The 18,877-nt window shown below is 39.5% G+C and overlaps 1 pseudogene; it reads left to right on the top strand.

The window, feature by feature from the left end:
- The first annotated feature begins 11,088 nt into the window (after positions 1-11,088).
- On the top strand, positions 11,089-12,249 carry LOC114900023 (annotated as a pseudogene).
- Positions 12,250-18,877: the final 6,628 nt, after the last annotated feature.

Here is an 18,877-nt window from a genome sequence, read left to right on the forward strand (position 1 = left end):
TAGACAAAGTGGAAATAATGCCTATTTTAATGGCTTCATGGCACTTAAGTGGGTACTTAAAGATGCTATTCTGAATGGAGCCTTTGGGAGACCCTAATGAGTGACACCATTCTAAATGAACTGAAATGCCAAAAGAACAGCCTCTCTCTCTGGAAGAAGAATACTGAATGACATCACTGTGTTTTCAAAGCACAACACCATCATTTAGAAAACATTCCTCGTTACTTTGCAAGTCTCTCCCTCTGTGCCCCAGTGCCCATTTCCCTAAAGGGGCATGTCTGGATTGAGCAGAGGAAGGGAAGATAGAAATGAAGGAGCCACTGTTTTGTTGCTTCTTCCTTAGGCTGAGGTGCCCCACATACATATAAATGGCCAGCATATAAAAGGCACCCTTATCCATATTTCTACCCATCACCTCCAACAAACTTCCCGGCAGTGATACTCAGGCTGGGGCATCAGGAGAATTTCCAGTTCACTCAGGCTTCTGCCTTGATATAAACCAGCACCATAGAAAGATGTGATCACAGAGCTGGGAGCACTTGTTATATCCACAACATCCCCAGCTCCTCCCCCAGAGACTCTGATCCCCTGGGTCTGGGATAGGAGAGCGCAGGCTCAGTAGTTGTGGCGCACGGGCTTAGTTGCTCCACGGCATGTGGGATCTTCCCGGACCAGGGCTCGAACCTGTGTCCCCTGCATCGGCAGGCGGATTCTTAACCACTGCACCACCAGGGAAGCCCACCACTTAATTTTATAGATGATGAGATTGAGGATAGAAAGTTGTGATGACTTGGCCAAGGTCACACAGCAAATCTGGGTTTAAGCCTAGGTTAGGCCACAAGGAGCCGCTTTTCTTTTCTTCATTTTTGTACTTCATCCCCAGGCTGATCTTCAGGAAGCACATGAAGCAGTGCTGGCACATGTCATCTGGTGGGTTTATTCCCACATGAGTGGCTGCATGAGACAGACTACTTCCATGGGTAGTATCTGCCTCCAGGCTGTGCCTAATTAAAGGTTATAAAAACCAGTCTGCCAAGTGCAGAGGGATTTGCAGGAAACAGCAGAAAAAGGAGTAGAGAAACAATTAGATGAATGCTGAAAACAGAAAAAAAGGATTCTTTAACATATTTCAATGTCTATGTTATAATTCTTATTCTAACAAAATGAACTTTAAGCAGGAGAGGTTCTGTACATTTTCAAAGGCAATTTTGTGTGTGTGTGTGTGTGTGTGTGTGTGTGTGTGTGGTACGTGGGCCTCTCACTGTTGCGGCCTCTCCCGTTGCGGAGCACAGGCTCCGGACGCGCAGGCTCAGAGGCCATGACTCACGGGCCCGGCCACTCCGCGCCATGTGGGATCTTCCCGGACCGGGACACGAACCCGTGTCCCCTGCATCGGCAGGCGGACTCTCAACCACTGCGTCAAAGGCAATTTTTTCTGACAGCATTCTCAAACAATTTAAAGTGACTGCCTGTTTATTATTGAAGATCTGTATAATACAGCAAAAAATTCGAAACACGATTTAAAGAAGACCAACACTAGGCAAGGTCATAGAGACAGCAAGTGTGCTCCGACTTCCCCATCCTGCTCTGGTTACCCTTCTGATACCACAGTGGCAACTGCTCAGCCCCACTGTGGTTAATGCCCTCCTGCTCCCAGTCTCCCCATCTTCATCAGTTCAATACTCATTTTTCTGTACGTTTTCAGCCTCCTTACTCTCGTCTTCCTTTCTTTCCTGAGGGATGGCTCCAAACCCTACTTCAGGTTTCTACATTCCCCTTCCCTCCACTCTCAGATGCTTCCTCCTGTCTCTCTCGCCAGCTCTTCTCATCTGCCTGATCTAAAATGGGCCCCAACACATATATAAACAATGGAATACTACTCAGCCATAAAGAGAAACGAAACTGAGTTATTTGTAGTGAGGTGGATGGACCTAGAGTCTGTCATACAGAGTGAAGTCAGAAAGAGAAAGACAAATACCGTATGCTAACACATATATATGGAATCTAAGGGGAAAAAAAAAAAAGGTCATGAAGAACATAGGAGCAAGACGAGAATAAAGACAGACCTACTAGAGAATGGACTTGACGATACGGGGGAAGGGTAAGCTGGGACAAAGTGAGAGAGAGGCATGGACATATATACACTACCAAACGTAAAATAGATAGCTAGTGGGAAGCAGCCGCATAGCACAGGGAGATCAGCTCGGTGCTTTGTGACCTCCTGGAGGGGGGTGCGATAGGGAGGGTGGGATAGGGAGGGTGGGAGGGAGGGAGATGCAAGAGGGAAGAGATATGGGGACATATGTATATGTATAACTGATTCACTTTGTTATAAAGCAGAAACTAACACACCATTGTAAAGCAATTATACTCCAATAAAGATGTTAAAAAAATAAAAAATAAAATAAAATAAAATGGGCCCCAATACTGAGGTCCCTCTCCCCTTGACTCTGTATATTGTACATTTCCCTTGCGCGATTCATCCACTTTAAGGCTTCGGTTTCCACCTACAGACTCAAAGACTCCCAAATCTGGGTCTTAGCCCAGATAGCTCTCCCAAGCTCCAGACACATATTTCCAACCATCTGGACCCTCCACCTGGATGTCCTGCAGGCACCTGAAGCATACATAGCATGTTCAAATCAAACATGTTATCCTCCGGCCAATGCTGCTCTCACCTGTGTCTCTATCCTAGTGAATTGTGTCTCCAGCATTAGACACGCCTGAGTCATCTCAGATTCCTCCCTCACCCTCATCCAAATAAATCTACTCCACACATTCTGGTAGTCTCTCTCAGGAGTGTTTCTTGAGCACAGCCAAGCCACCTTTCCTAGTGTCACTGCCCTGGTCATCTTGGAAAAGAGCCTCTGAACTGGTTTCCCTGCCCCCGGCCTCTCCTTGCTCAGCTCCATCCTGCACTGTTTGCAGAGTTACTGATTGTCTCTTTTGTGTGGTTCTCCATTCCCGTAACGTAACGTTGGGAATTCTTAAAATGGCATAAATGGGGACTTCCCTGGTGGCACAGTGGTTAAGAATCCCTGTCAATGCAAGGGACACGGGTTCGAGCCCTGGTCCGGGAAGATCCCACATGCCATGGAGCAACTAAGCCCGTGCGCCACAACTACTGAGCCTGTGCTCTAGAGCCCGCGAGCTGCAATACTGAGCCCGCGTGCCACAACAACTGAAGCCCACGCACCTAGAGCCCGTGCTCCGCAACAAGAGAAGCCCCTGCTCGCCACAACTAGAGAAAGCCTGTGTGCAGCAACGAAGACCCAATGCAGCCAAAAAAAAATTTTTTTAAGAAAAAAATGGCATAAATGTTCCTTCAGCCTTCAGTTTTCCTTTTCGTTCTGACTGATCTCTCGTCACTCCCCCAGAAATGCACCCCTTTGCCAAATGAATTTACAATTTCCCAAACACCCCAGGCTCACCAGTGATTTTGTGCTTTTACATACACTATTCTCTGAGCCTGGATTCCCCCCAACCCCGCTTCCTCTTTCATTGTCCTACTTGTCCATTGTATCTCAGTTTAAAAAGCACCTCCTCTGAAAAATTTCCTCCAGTACATTGTGCATGATGGCTTGTTCTGCCTTCCTGGATCCTGCACTGTTTTGTTTGAGTTTCAATTTCTCTGTTGATGCATTTGGAGTCTTTACTTAACTGTAGTTAAGGTGCTTACGGGCAGCGTTATGTTTTATCTACTTTGGCATCTTCCTCATGTAGCACATAGAGGTTGCTCAGTAAATGGTGGAGGAATGTGATACTGAAAGCAGGTATTTCTAATTAAAAACATTTTTAACAGCTTTATTGAGATATAATTCACACATCATACAATTACCCTTGTAAAATATGCAATTCCATGGTTTTTAGTAAGTTCACAGGGTTGTGAAACAATCATAACAATCTAATTTTAGAACTTTTTTGTTCCCCCAGAAAGAAACCCCATACCCTTTAGCTATCACTTCCCCAACCCCCCAGTACCCTGACCCAGTCCTAGGCAACCACTTATCTACTTTCTTTCTATGTAGATTTGCCTAGCCTTGATGTTTCATATAAATGGAATCATACAATATATGGTCTTTTGTGACTGGTTCGTCACTTAGCAGAACCTTTTCGAGACTCACTAAGGTTGTAGCATGTACCACTATTCATTCCTTTTTACAGGCTGAGCAATAGTCCACTGTAAGGCTATACCACACTTTGTTTATCCATTCATTTGTTGATGGCCATTTGAGTTTTTTTCACTTTTTGGCTATTATGAATAACATTGTTTTTAACAGTCATGTACAGGTTTTTGTGTTTTCATTTCTCTTAAGTATATACTTAGGAGTGGAATTGCTGGGTCATCTATATTTAACTTTTTAAGAAACTGTCAAAATGTTTCCAAAGCGGTTGCACTATTTTATATGCCAACCAGCAATTAACGAGTGTTCCATTTTCTTCAGATCCTCACTGACTCTTGGTATTGTCCATCTTTTTTATTATAGCCATCCTGGTGGTTATGAGGTGATATCTCATTTTGCATTTCTCTAATAACTAATAATTTTTAGCACCTTTTCTTGTGCTTTGTTTTTTAGCCATTTGCATATCCTCTTTGAAGAAATATCTATTCAACTCCTTTGCCCATTTCCAAATTAGGCTATTTGTCCTTTTATTGTTGAGATGAAAGTGTTCTTTATATATTCTAACCTAAGTTTCTTATCAATTATATGCTTTGCCAAAGTTTTCTCCCACTCTATGGGTTATCATTTTCACTTTCTTTTTATTGGAGTATAGTTGCCTTTTTCACTTTCTTAATGGCATCCTTTGAAGCACAAAAGTTTTTAATTTTGATCAAGTCCAATTTATATATTTTTTTCATTTGTCATTTATGTTTTGGTACCATATCTAAGAAGTTATTTCCTAACCCATAAAGATTTACCAGTATGTTTTCTTCTAAGAGTTGTATAGTGTTAGGTCTTACATTTATGTCTGTGATCCATTTTGAGTTAATTTTTGTAAATGGTTTAAAGCAGGGGTCCAACTTCATTTTTTTGCATGTGAATATCCAGTTGTCCCACCACCGTTAGTTAAAAAGACTATTCTTTTCCCATTGAATCATCCCAGCACTCTTGAAAATCAACTGCCCATAAATGTAAAGGTTTATTTGTGGACTCTCAATCTTATTCCATTGAGCTATATGTCTATTCTCATGCCGAAACTTTTAATCTTTAATTTAATTTGAAAGACGTCATCCCTGTCAATAATTACATTGGAGGCAATATAGTTTGAAGCTCAGAAGGACACCTAAAATTACACTAAGCTCAAGATCCTGAGATAACACTTGCCCTAGAGGAAAGCAATGAGCTTTAGCTGCCGAAGGTCTATTCTTGGACTCTTTTTAGGAGAGGGAATCATGCATGGGTTAACATTCTTGGGAACTGGCTGTCCTGCTCAGCAGACTTCCTCTCTCCAGGTGGTCTCACTGAAAACATCCATTCTTCTTTTGCTTCAAAATAAGCCCCAACCTGTCCCAATCTTACTCTCTCCCTTATCCCAAGACTCATATTTTGAGTTTCCCAGGATATTAGGTATAGTTTTTAGTAATGTGTAATTCATTTTTTCAGCATATATTTAATGAGCATCTGCTGTGTGCCAGACATAGTTCTTGACTCAGAGAATAACAGTAGTAAACAGAACTCATTACTCTCAAAGAACTTACATTTTAGAGGCACAAAGAATCAAAATCAAGTAATCAAATAAATAAAGTAATTCCAGATAAATGCAATGAAGAAAATAGAGGTAAAGGCTTCCCTGGTGGCGCAGTGGTTGAGAATCTGCCTGCCAATGCAGGGGACACGGGTTCGAGCCCCGGTCTGGGAAGATCCCACATGCCGCGGAGCAACTAGGCCCGTGAGCCACAACTACTGAGCCTGCGCGTCTGGAGCCTGTGCTCTGCAACAAGAGAGGCCGCGACAGTGAGAGGCCCGCGCACCGCGATGAAGAGTGGCCCCCACTTGCCGCAACTAGAGAAAGCCCTCGCACAGAAACGAAGGCCCAACACAGCCAAAAATTAATTAATTAATTTAAAAAAATAGAGGTAATAAGATTGCAAATGAAAGCGGGACCTTATTTAAATAGACTGGTCTAAGGGAGCTCCCCAAGGAGGTAGTATTTGAGCAGAGTCCTCAGTGTTGATAAGTGAGCTATGTGAAGATCTAAGAGGAAAGTAATCCAGTCAGAAGTAATAGCAAGTACAAGGGCTCCAGTAGGGTATGTGGAACAGTGAGAAAGCAAATGTGGCTGGAGCAGAGTCAACGAGCAAGAAAGGGGTAGAAGGTAGAGGTCAAAGAAGAAGCCGAAGGCAAGATCGTGCAGGTCTTCGTAGATTAAAATCAGGAGTTTAGATTTTATTTTCAATATGAGGGAAAATGCTTGGAGAGTTTTAGGAAGGGACTGATGTGATCTAATTTACACTTTAAAAAGATTACTCTACTAGAAGAAAACAGATGAAAATCTTTGTGACCTTGAGTTAGGCAAAGATTTCTTAGATACAACACACAAAAGCTTGATCCATGAAAGAAGATATTAAAAACTAGGGCTTCGTTAAAATTAAGGAGTTCTGCTCTCTGAGAAACACTGTTTAGTGGATTAAAAACAGGGCACAACTAGTCCAGTATGTAAGGAGCTTGGAAGTTGCTACTCCACGTTAACAAGTAGACAGCTGACAAACTGAAAAATCAACCACTCTTCTTAGATCCCTAAGAGCCGTGAGGTCACAAAGCAAGCTGCTACCCCAAAATTGAAGAAACAGGCAGGTAAATACAGAGAATCACAACTTGCCAGAGCAGAAACCCACAAGCAAAAACCTCCATGGGAACCAGTGCTGGGGTAGAGAAACCTGAACTGTAATTGACAAATTATTATAGGCTCAGTGTGAACAACTCTGAGAGATAAAAGCTCCAGGAAGACCCTATCATAGGGAGGCCTTCACATTTTTGTGAGTTTTGTGTCTAGGAACTCAACTGTGTGCTCAAGTGCATATCACAGAAAAATTCCCTTGTGCTTCTGGCCTGGGGACGAGAAAATGAACCATTTTGAAACACACCGGATCATTCTGTTCTTCTTAACAAGGTCTGTCCTCAGGAGAAACTATTTAACTAGAGCCTACCCTGTTAAGGTTTTATTAGAGCCTAACTGACCTTGGGGAAGGGAAATACTTAATTCCAGCCCACTCTAGCCATCCTGTCCCACCTAAGGCAGGGTTGCAGCAGAAAGGGTGGGGGGTGGAGTTCAGGAATGAATAAGCACTTGTGACGTTCACAGTCCAGAAGCATAGGTTCACTAAAAGCCTGAGACCTAATCATAGGACTATAGAACGCTTCCCCTCCCCCACACCTTACCACATTACTAAAGGCCTATTTAGAGTACTTCCTTTTACCTAGTACATCACGTCCAGCTATCAAGAAAAAAATTACAAGGCATAATAAGAGGCAAAAAACACAGTTTGGTGAGATAGAGCAAGTATCAGAACCAGACTCAGATACAGCAGGGATGTTGGAATTATTAGACCAGCAATTATAGCAACTATGATTAATATGCTAAGGAATCTAATGATAAATTTGACAGTCTATAAGAATAGATGGGCAAAGTAAGCAGAGAGATGGAAATTATATGAAAGAACCAAAAAGAAATGCTAGAGATTAAAATAAACACTGTAACAGAAAGGAAGAATGCCTTTGATGGGCTTATTAGTAGACTAGACACTGCTGAGGAAAAAAAGAAATCTCTGAATTTGAAGATATCTCAATAGAAAGCAGTGCTTAGTGGGAAATTTATACACTGAATGCATATAGTAGAACAGAAGAAAGATCTAAAATCATAATCTAAGCTTCCATGTTAGAAAATTAGAAAAACAAAGAGGAAATTAAATTCAAATTAAGCAGACCTCATGGATATTGAAAGGATAATAAAGGAATACTATGAACAACTCTATGCCCACAAATTTTATAATCTAGATGAAATGGATCATTTCCTTGAAGGACACATCTGCCAAAACTCACACAAGAAGAAATAAACAGTCCAAGTAGACCTGTATCTTTCAAAGATCTTGAATCAATAATTAATAGCTTTCCAAAACAGAAAGTGCGAGACCCAGATGGATTCACTGGTGAATTCTGCTAAACATGTAAGGAAGAAATTATACCAATTCACTACAGTTTATTTCAGAAGAAAAAAGCAGAGGAAATACTTCCTAACTCATTCTATGAGGCCAGCATTTCCTGAATACCAAAAACAGATAAAAATTACAAGAAAAGAAAATTACAAACCATTATCTCTCATGAAATAGAGGCAAAACTCATCAACAAAATATTAACACATTGAATTCAACATTGCATAGAAAGAATGATATACCATGACCAAGTGTGATTTATCCTAGTTATGCAAAACTGGTTCAACATTTGAAAATCCATTAATGTAATCCATCACATCAACAGGCTAAAGAAGAAAAAACATGTGATCATATCAATAGATGCAGAAAAAATATTTGACAAAATCCAGCAACCATTCATGATAAAAACTCTCAGTGAACTTGAAATAGAGGGAAACTTCCCCAACTTGATAAAGAATATCTACAAAAAAAACCAAAATAAAAACAAAAAGACTTACAGATAACATCATACTTAATGATGAAAAGCTTGAGGCTTTTCCATTAAGATCAGGAACAAGGCAAAGATGTCCCCTCTCACCCCTCCTTTTCAACATTATACCATATGTGTTAGTTAATGCAATAGGACAAGAAAAGAAAATAAATGTGTACCAATTGGGAAGGAAGACATAAAACTATCTTCTTTTGCAAGTGACATGATTATGTACGTAAAAAATCCAAAAGAATTGACAAAAAACTCCTGGAACTAATAAGCAATTATAGCAAGGTTGTAGGATATAAGGTTAATACAGAACAGTTGATTGCTTTCCTAATATACCAGTCATGAACGAATGGAACTTGAAGTTAAAAACATAATATTATTTACATTAGCACCACCCCCCCAAATTAGATACTTAGGTATAAATCTAACAAACTATGTATAAGATCTATATAAAGAAAACTACAAAACTCTGATGAAAGGTATCAAAGAAAAACCAAATAAGCTGAGATACATCCCATGTTTATGGACAGAAAGGCCCAATATTGTCAAGATATCAGTTCTTCCCAACTTGCTTTATAGATTCAAAGCAATCCCAATCAAAATCACAGCAAGTTGTATGAATATCAACAAACTGACTCTAAAGTCTATATGGAAAGGCAAAACACCCAGAATAGCCAACACAATATTGAAGAAGGACAAAGTTGGGGGACTGACACTACCCAACTTTAAGACTTACTATAAAGCTGCAGTAATCAAGACAGTGTGGTATTGATGAAAGAATAGACAAATAGATCAATTGAACAAAATACAGAGCTCAGAAGTAGACCCACATAAATATAGTCAACTGATCTTTGACAAGGGAGCAAAAGAAATGCGATGGAGAATAATCTTTTCAACAAATGATGCTGGAACAACTGGCCATCCACTTGCAAAAAATAAATCTGGACACAGACCTTACACCCTTTACAAAAATAACTTTAAAAGGATCACAGACCTAAATGTAAAATGCAAAACCATAAAACTCCTAGAAGACAACATAGGAGAAAACCTAGCCTTGGATATGGCAATGACTTTTAACATACAACGCCAAAGGCATGATCTATGAAAGAAAAAATTGATAAGCTGGACTTCATCAACATTAAGAAACTTCTGCTCTGCAAAGACAATGTCAAAAGAATGAGAAGACAAGCCACACACTGGGAGAAAATACTTGCAAAAGGCACATCTGATAAAAGACTGTTATTCAAAATATACAAAGAACTCTTAAAACTTAACAATAAGAAAACAAACAACTCAAAAAATAGTCCAAAGACCTTAACAGATAACTCACCAAAGAATATAACAGATGGCAAGTAAGCACATGAAAAGATGTTTTGCGTCACATGTCATCAGGGAAATGCAAGTGAAAACAACAACGCCATACCACTACACACCTGTTAGAGTAGCCAAATCTAGAACACTGAAAACACCAAATGCTGGTGAGGATGTGGGGCAAAAGGAACTCTCATTCATTGCTGATGGGAATGCAAAATGGTACAGCCACTTTGGAAGACAGTTTGACAGTTTCTTACAAACTTATGGGCACACAAAAACCTGCACGTGGATGTTTATAGTAGTTGTATTCAAATTGTCAAAGTTTGGAAGCAACCAAGATGTCCTTCAGTGAGCGAATGGATAAACAGTGGTAAATTCATTCAATGCATTATTATTCAGCACTAAAAAGAAATGAGCTATCAAGCCATGAATAGACATGAGAGAATCTTAAATATGTATTACAAAGTAAAAGAAGCCAATTAGAAAAGGCTATATCTTGTATGATTCCAACTACATGACAATTCTAGAAAAGGCGAATGGAGACAGTAAAAAGACCAGTGGTGGCCCAGGGTTAGGGGAGAGGAATGACTAGGCAGAGCACTATTTTTAGCACTATTCTATATGATACTATAAAGATGGATACATGTCATTACACATTTGTCCAAACCCATAGAATGTAAAACACTGAGTGTACCCTAATGTAAACTATGGACTTTGGGTGATTATGATGTGTCAGAGTAGGTTCATCAAATTGTAACAAATGTTCCACTCTGGTGGAGGATGTTGATAATAGGATAGGCTGTGCATGTGGAGACAAAAAAAAAAAAAAAAGCAAAAGATTTGGACTCTTCAGTAAAGAGGGTATACGGATGGCAAGTAAGCACATGAAAAGATGTTTAATATCTTTAGCTATAAGGGAAATGCAAATTAAAACCACAATACAGAGTTTGGGTCTTTTGAGGATGAGCCGCCTGTTCTCCATCCTTGGTGCCCTGCAGTAAACGCTGTACTTTCCCTCACCACATCCCGGTGTCAGTAAATTGGCTTTGCTGGGAGGCCGGCGAGGGGATACAAGTTTGATTCGCTAGAAAGAGTCTATATTCAGGAGGAAGTAATCCCAGAAGAGGAAAACAGGCAGATCAAGATGTGTAGCTCTGTGGCTGCCAAGTTGTGGTTTTTGACAGATCGTCGAATCAGTGAAGAGTATCCCCCAAAAGAGATCTTACGAGCATTAAAGGCCAAATGTTGTGAGGAGGAACTGGACTTTAGGGCCGTGGTGATAGATGAGGTGGTGCTAACAATCGAGCAAGGAAACCTGGGTCTTTGTATCGATGGAGAACTAATTACTGCCTATCCTCAGGTGGTGGTAGTGACAGTACCAACCCCTTGGGTGCAAAGTGATAGTGACGTCACTGTTTTGCGCCATCTAGAGAAGGTGGGAAGCAGGTTGATGAACTGACCTCAAGCCATCCTGAACTGTGTCAATAAGTTCTGGATGTTTCAAGAGTTGGCAGGTCATGGTGTTCCTCTGCCAGATGCTTTCTCTTATGGCGGTCATGAAAATTTTGCTAAAATGATTGATGAAGCAGAAGTACTGGAGTTCCTAAACGTGGTGAAGAATACACGGGGTCATAGAGGCAAAGCAGTTTTCTTGGCTCGCGATAAGCACCCTTTGGCTAAACTAAGCCATCTTATTCGCCATGAAGCTCCATACCTATTTCAGAAGTATGTTAAAGAGTCTCATGGAAGGGATGTACGTGTCATTGTCGTGGGATGTCGTGCGGTTGGCACAATGTTACACTGTTCAACAGATGGGAGGATGCAAAGAAACTGCTCACTAGGTGGTGTCGGGATGATGTGCTCATTGAGTGAACAAGGGAAGCAGCTAGCTATGCAGGTGTCTAACATCCTGGGATCGGATGTGTGTAGCATTGACCTGTTGATGAAAGATGACAGCTCTTTCTGTGTCTGCGAGGCCAATGCAAATGTAGGTTTCATTGCCTTTGATAAGGCGTGTAATCTAGATGTAGCTTGTATCATAGCGGACTATGCCGCCTCCCTTCTGCCCTCTGGCCGGCTCACCCGGCGTATGTCCCTGCTCTCTGTGGTGTCCACGGCCAGTGAGACTAGTGAGCCGGAGTTGGATCTCCCAGCCAATACTTCTGTCGACAACATGAGCGCAAGTTCCAGCTCTGTTGACAGCGATCCTGAAACCACAGAACGAGAGCTGCTCACCAAGCTCGCAGGGGGCCTATTCAACGGAAACCAACTGCTAGCCAATGAAATCAGACTCCTGGTGGAGTGATTCCACCAGTAAATAATTAACCAGCAAAAAAAACCCTTGTAAAACTTTCTTTTTCCTTTTTTTTTCTTTTTCTTTCTTTCTTTTCTTTTTTAAACCAACTTGCAATGTTGTTCATGGAGAATGCTCAGGAAGATGAGAGAAAATTGAGTAGGATTAGTTAGGAGAGAAGAAGGGGGAGATAGATGAGACGTTTGCTACAAAGATGTTACTGACTTTGATTTACAAATCCTGCAGATAGAGAGGCAGAAGAGGTGAGATACAGAAAAATGTCAGGCTCTCATAGTTACCCTTTTAAATTACTCAAAAATGTGTAGGCTCTCAGGACATGAAGAACATAATTTTTTTCATGGTTTTTGTACAGTTGGTACAAATTTCAGAGTAGTGTAACTTCACATTGTGTTGTAATCGGTGAGGAAGACACCTATGTAAATTATAATTTTTTCTATATAAATCTGAAAATTCAGCCTATACACTATTATCTAGGAGCTTTATGTTCATAATTATGAAATCTTGAGGGGCTCTTTTATTGACTTTTCTCCCCTTAATTTGGGTGGGAGGGCAACGTGAATGTGACCCAATAAAGGATTTTTTAAAGATAAAATTGGCATGTTTGCATGATAAAAGGGAAATGAACAGTATTGCAATGCCTGGCACACAAAATAACATTTACTCCATTGTAGATAAAATTGCACTAGTTAAAAATATGTGCATTGACTTGCATTTGTTAGTATTTTAGCCTTTTTTGAAAGATATATGCTCGGTTAATGTTGCTTTTTTTTTTTTTTAATACATGTGAGTATTAACATTCCCTGATCTATGACTGCATCCTTAACAATGGCCAAAGTGAAGAAAATGCTACCTTTTTTGTTAAAAAGACACTGACTTGAAACATGTGCATTTAAAGCCTTTTATTTTTTTCCTTTTTCTTTTGGTGGTTGGGCATTTAAAGAATAAGGACAAGGAAAAATATTTTTGGGGGGGCAAATGAAGGGTCTATAAATTCCTAAGTATAAAGTTGAAGTGATTTCTAATACCAGCATTATATATCTGCATTTTTCACATTTTAGGACAGTGTCTGTGTGTGCGTGCGTGTGCGTGTATGTGCACACGCATGCACGCTTACATGTTTATGTACTTTGCATTTTGTTTATACCAACCAATCAAAAAGGGTAGATTCTAGAAAATGGAGCATGATGGGAAACAGTTTTTTAACTAAAAAAGAAAAAACAATTGAGTTGTTTTCATGACTATAATCTACTGGGTAGAGGTACTCACCTAGAGACATGAGGAGAATAGCTGCTTCTTAGGCTTTTGTGTATACGTATGTTGTTTGCTTTTTTTCTTTGGTTCTAGACTGTTCAGTGTATGATCTATTCCAGTCTACATGCTTTTCCTCTGCTTCTTGCTGTGCATTTTCTCCTATTACACATAGGTTTGGGGGTGGGGGTGACTGAACATTTTTGTTTGGGAACTTATTTAGCAGTATTGAGTCTCTTATAGCCCTATTCTGAAGCCTTCAATATTCTACTCTTTATATTACTTTATTTCTGAATTTATAAAAGCCCCCAAACTGCATACAATATGAGACTTTAAACATGGGTAAAACTATCCCAATGAATGGTTTGGAAGGTGTGTTAAGAAATGGAGGCGCTCCAGAGCTCAACATAATTTTTTTAAGAAGCAAGTTCCATCTCCCTACAACCCTCTGAAGCTTTTGACCCAAGTCCTTTCTTGCCTCTCCAGTGCTTTTTTTCTTCAGATGGACCTTAAACATAATTTCTTGGACACTACTAGAGAGACTGCGAGGCAATAAGATCAGCATTAACCAGCTCTAACAGAGGTTTGATCATGCTTACTTGTACAGTTTTCCCCCCATTTTAAAAAAGGAATGTAATAAAACTTGTTTTTTCCATAAAATTAAATAATATTAAGATGGGAAAAAAACCCACAATAGATATCACTGCACAACTACGAGACCAGTTAAAATAAAAAATAATGTCAATACAAATGCTGGTGAGCTCAGGGAGAAACTAAATCTCTCATACATCACTGGTGGGAGTGTAAAATGGTACAACCACTCTGGAAGATAGTTTGGCAGTCTCTTCCAAAGTTAAATATATACTTACCATACAGCTTAGCAATGCTACTCCTGGATATTTACCCAGGGAGAAATGAAAATGTATGTTCGTTCAAAAGCACATATATGAATGTTTATAGCAGCTCTATTTATAATCATAAACGGGAAACAACCTAAATGTTCTTCATTGGAACTATTCTATATCTTAACTGTGGTAGTGTTTACAGGATTATATACATATGTCAAAACTTACAGAATGACCAACCAGGTGAATAATGATGCTGTTAACTGAAATGGGGATGACTGGGGGAAAAGCAAAGTTTCAGGAATGTGGAGTCAAGAGTTGTTTTTCAGACGTGCTATGTTTGAGAAGACTATTTGACACTCAGTAGAAATGGTATGTTTGACCTTGGAGCTAAGGAGAGTAGTCAGAAATGGAAGTATAATTTAGGACTCATCAGCATTCTGGTGGAATCTTTACATCAAAAGCACACCATCAACAATCACCAGATCAATGTGACCTTGGTTATTTTGACACTGGGCAGTGTGGGTACAGACTACCAACTGTATTTTCTTTTTCTTTTTCTTTTTTTTTTAAACTCTTCTTTATGTATTTTCTTCATTAGTTGTGACATGAATGTGAATGAGACAGAAGTTATTTCCTCCGTGTTACTTAACAACTAAATGTAGATGTATCTGTCAAAGGACTTTAAACAGAACTTTTACCTTTGACCCACCTACTTTGTGAGCATCAAGTTGCAGCTCAAAACAGGTCTGGGGCCTCGAACTCTTGAACTACTGTGAGCTACAAAAGATGCCAGATTTGATTGATCCTATAAAAATGATTTATTGTACATATGCATGTGTGCATATGATTCATAAATATTTTCAGCAAATTGAAAACATATTTTAAACGTATGGAAATTAACAGAAATAAAAATGAACAATAGATAGTAACGGGAATAAAATACTTGATTTGTAACTTCATGGAAGTAAAAAAAATTTGCTTAAACAAATCCATCCTATGTAAATAAGAAGTTAAAAGGAAAAGTTGGCTCCAATGTACTCTACATTTGCACTTCTGTAGTCAGAGCATTTTGTTTTCTGTTTTGTCTTGGAATTGGTTCCCTTATATAACACATGTCAGAATAGCTGGAAAAATGTGATTAACAGTTACCAGCTGAAATTCTTGTCCCGCAAGGACAACTCCCTGCTGGCTCCTTATTTTCTTCTCATATTTTAGGTACTGGGAGCTAGTGGTTGGAGCACAGGCAGGCAGGCAGTGTGGCTCTACAGGAGAGAGAATTCCAGGGTTGGGCCTTCTCACTTTGCAGCTATCATTAATTTCCTCCATCTTCTTGCCAAAGCCCCTTTAAGACTCACTGTGGTCTCACACAGGGTGTGGCCAGCAGGAATTTTGCCATTATCCAGATTCCTGTAGGAGCCCAATCTTGCCAACGTATAATTTAGGTGCTTAAGGAAGAGGGAAAGGTGAACCAGCACTAACGCCTCGGCCTTGATTTCCTCATCCACCAAAGAAGCACAGCCTTGTACACATTCGAGAGCTTACCTTCTAGGGGAGGTTTTGAACAAATATACAGCCAAATTCTAATTTTGGTTCCACCAGATGTGCTGTTTTGGACATCTAGCAACCTCTCAATTTTCCAGTAAACACTCTACAATGAAGCTCATAAATGTAGTTAGAAAGTTCCTTTGATAGGAGACCCTGTTAGGAAGGAATACATTCAAAATGGATAGCATAGTTTTTGCCACATGGGTACTCAGAAAAAAATTTTTTTTAATTTTTTTGGTTTTTCTGAGCTGAGCTCCTTAGATGACTGGAAAATAAGACTAATGGGCATTTGCTAAAACAGTTATAAGAATAAGAGAAATAATTCTAAAAATCTTTAGTCTTTAGGGTGCTAAGTAAATCGTACGATATCGACATGCCCTCTTCCCTATGTCTCAGGTACTGTCCTTTCTTGCTCATACCAGATTCCCTTTCACTACCTTCAATCAAGCAACTGATCAATATTTATAGAACATTTACGGTATAACTGGAACCATAAAAGGCACCAGGGAGGATCCAGAAGATGTGGAATGCATGGTCTTTGCCCTCAAGTAGTTTATAATTTATTTAGGAAAAACTAAAATTCAAAACAGCCACAAATGACATATACCATTTAAGTGTTATATCAGTACCTTAGAGATATAGTCATAATCTGAGGCAAGGGAGGTTAGTGAAGATTGGAGTGCTTAAGAAAAGCTTTACGAATCTCATCTTTCTCCTGGGGAGGAACGTGGGGAAGGAGGAAGGTCAAGTGTGTAGAATCTCGGAGCTCGGAGCCTAGAGAACAACAATACCATTTCTCACTAAGCAGGCAATTGTGTGACAAAGTTCAAAGAGACAACACGTGTAGATTTATCAAAATGGGGTGCCAAGATAGTCTAGAACTGTGTTGTCCAGTACGGTAGCCACTAGACACATGTAGCTATTTAAATATAAATTAAAATCAAGTAAAATTAACATTTCATTTCTTCAATCTCACTAGCCACATTCAAATGCTCAATGGCTATATGTGGCTAGTAGTACCATATTGGAGAGAACAAACATTCTCATCATTACAGAAAGTTCTCTTGGACAATGCAGGTCTAGAACCATCAAAGTGTGAAGGAAGCTTGAAAGGATTCCCCCAGCCATTGGCATATTGCTGCAGCTGCTCTCTTTATGCTTTCTGTGGACACAAGGTTTCCAAAATCCAAAAGAGGTTTAATTATTTTAAACAAATAGACGTTGAGCAGCTATTAATACAAGGCTGGGGAATGTGATAGACATAAAAGTGAATCAAGCAGATTCCAGTCCTCAAAGAGCTGAATACCTGGGGGAAAAAAAGATGTGAGCACAAACAGCTGTCACAAAAAAATTAAAGTGATAAGTATCCTTAGGGGAATAAAATTAAACATGTAGGAGTTCAAAGAAGGGGCAGATTACTTCTATTTGAAGATTTCAACAAGGCTTCTGAAATAAGGCATTATTTGAGCAGAACCTTGAAAAGGCAGTGGGTGTGGTAGAAAATAATCCCTGGGAACCAAGAGGCCAGGGATGATCTTTAGGTTCAGCTATGCCCTAACTAACTATGTGGCCTTGGGTAAGTCAGGCTCCAGGCCTCGGTTTCTTTATCGGTTGAGTAAGGGTAGCAAAGGAGAAACCAAATTTCCAGATGGCGTGTCCAATGCAAGCAAAGGCACAGGGACAGATGGTTGTATGTACAAGAAATCTAATAGTCTAATTAATGCTGAGGTGCTGTCACTATACGCCTATCTTAAAACTTGTTCCTGGGCATTATGTAACTCTAACACAACTCAAAAATGTTTGTTTGCAAGAATAAAAAGCCACCATCACAAAAACAAAAGCTAGATTTTGGTAATGCCTCCCCCACTCTACCTTATTGACATACAACATCGTGTACATTTGTAAGGTGTCCAATATGGTGATTTGATACACTTATATATTGCAAAATGATTGCCATTACAGCATTAGCTAACACCTCCATCACATCGCATAATTACCACTTCTTTTTTTGTGGTGAGAACATTTAAGATCTACTCTCTTAGCAACTTTCTGGTATATTATACATTATTATTATCCAGAATCACCATCTGTACATTAGATCCCCAGAACTCATTCATCTTATAACTGAAAGTTTGTCCCTTTTGACAAACATTTCCCCATTTCCCCCACTCCCTAGCCCCTGGTAAACACCGTTCTATTCTCTGCTTCCATGAGTTCAGCTGTTTTAGATTCCACACATAAGTGAGATACAGTGTTTGTCTTTCTCTGTCTAACTTATTTCACTTAGCATAATGCCCTCAAGGTCCATCCATGTTGTTGCAAATGGCAGGATTTCCTTCTTTCTCGTGGCTGGACAACATTCCATTGGAATAATATATATATATATATATATATATATATATACATATATATATATCTCACATCTTCTTTATCCATTCAACTGTTCATGGACACTTAGGTTGTTTCCATATCTTGCCTATTCTGAATAATGACGCAATAAGCATGGGAGTTCAGATATCTCTTCAAGATCCTGTTTTCATTTCCTGTGCATATATATCCAGAAGTGGGATTGCTGGATCATATGGTAGTTCTATTTGTAATTTTTGAAGAACCTCCATACTGTTTTCTGTAGTGACTATATAAATTTATATTCCCACCAACAGTGTTCCCTCTTCTCCACAGCCTCGCCAATATGTGGGTCTCTTGTCGTTTTGATGATAGCCATTTTAATAGATGTAAGACAATATCTCGTGGTTTTGATTTTCATCGACAACTGTGATGTTGAATACCTTTTCATGTACCTGTTGGCCACTTATATGTCTTCTTTGGGGAAATGTCTATTTGGTATCTCTGCCCATTTTTTAATGTGACTGTTTGACACTTTTGCTATTGAGTTGTATGAGTTCTTTACATATATTGGTATTAACCACTTATCAAATATATGATTTGCAACAATCTTCTCCCATTCCATAGGATGC

Source organism: Monodon monoceros, unplaced genomic scaffold (genome assembly GCF_005190385.1).
Source record: "Monodon monoceros isolate NGI ecotype Baffin Bay Population unplaced genomic scaffold, NGI_Narwhal_1 Super_Scaffold_18, whole genome shotgun sequence".
Taxonomy (NCBI): domain Eukaryota; kingdom Metazoa; phylum Chordata; class Mammalia; order Artiodactyla; family Monodontidae; genus Monodon; species Monodon monoceros.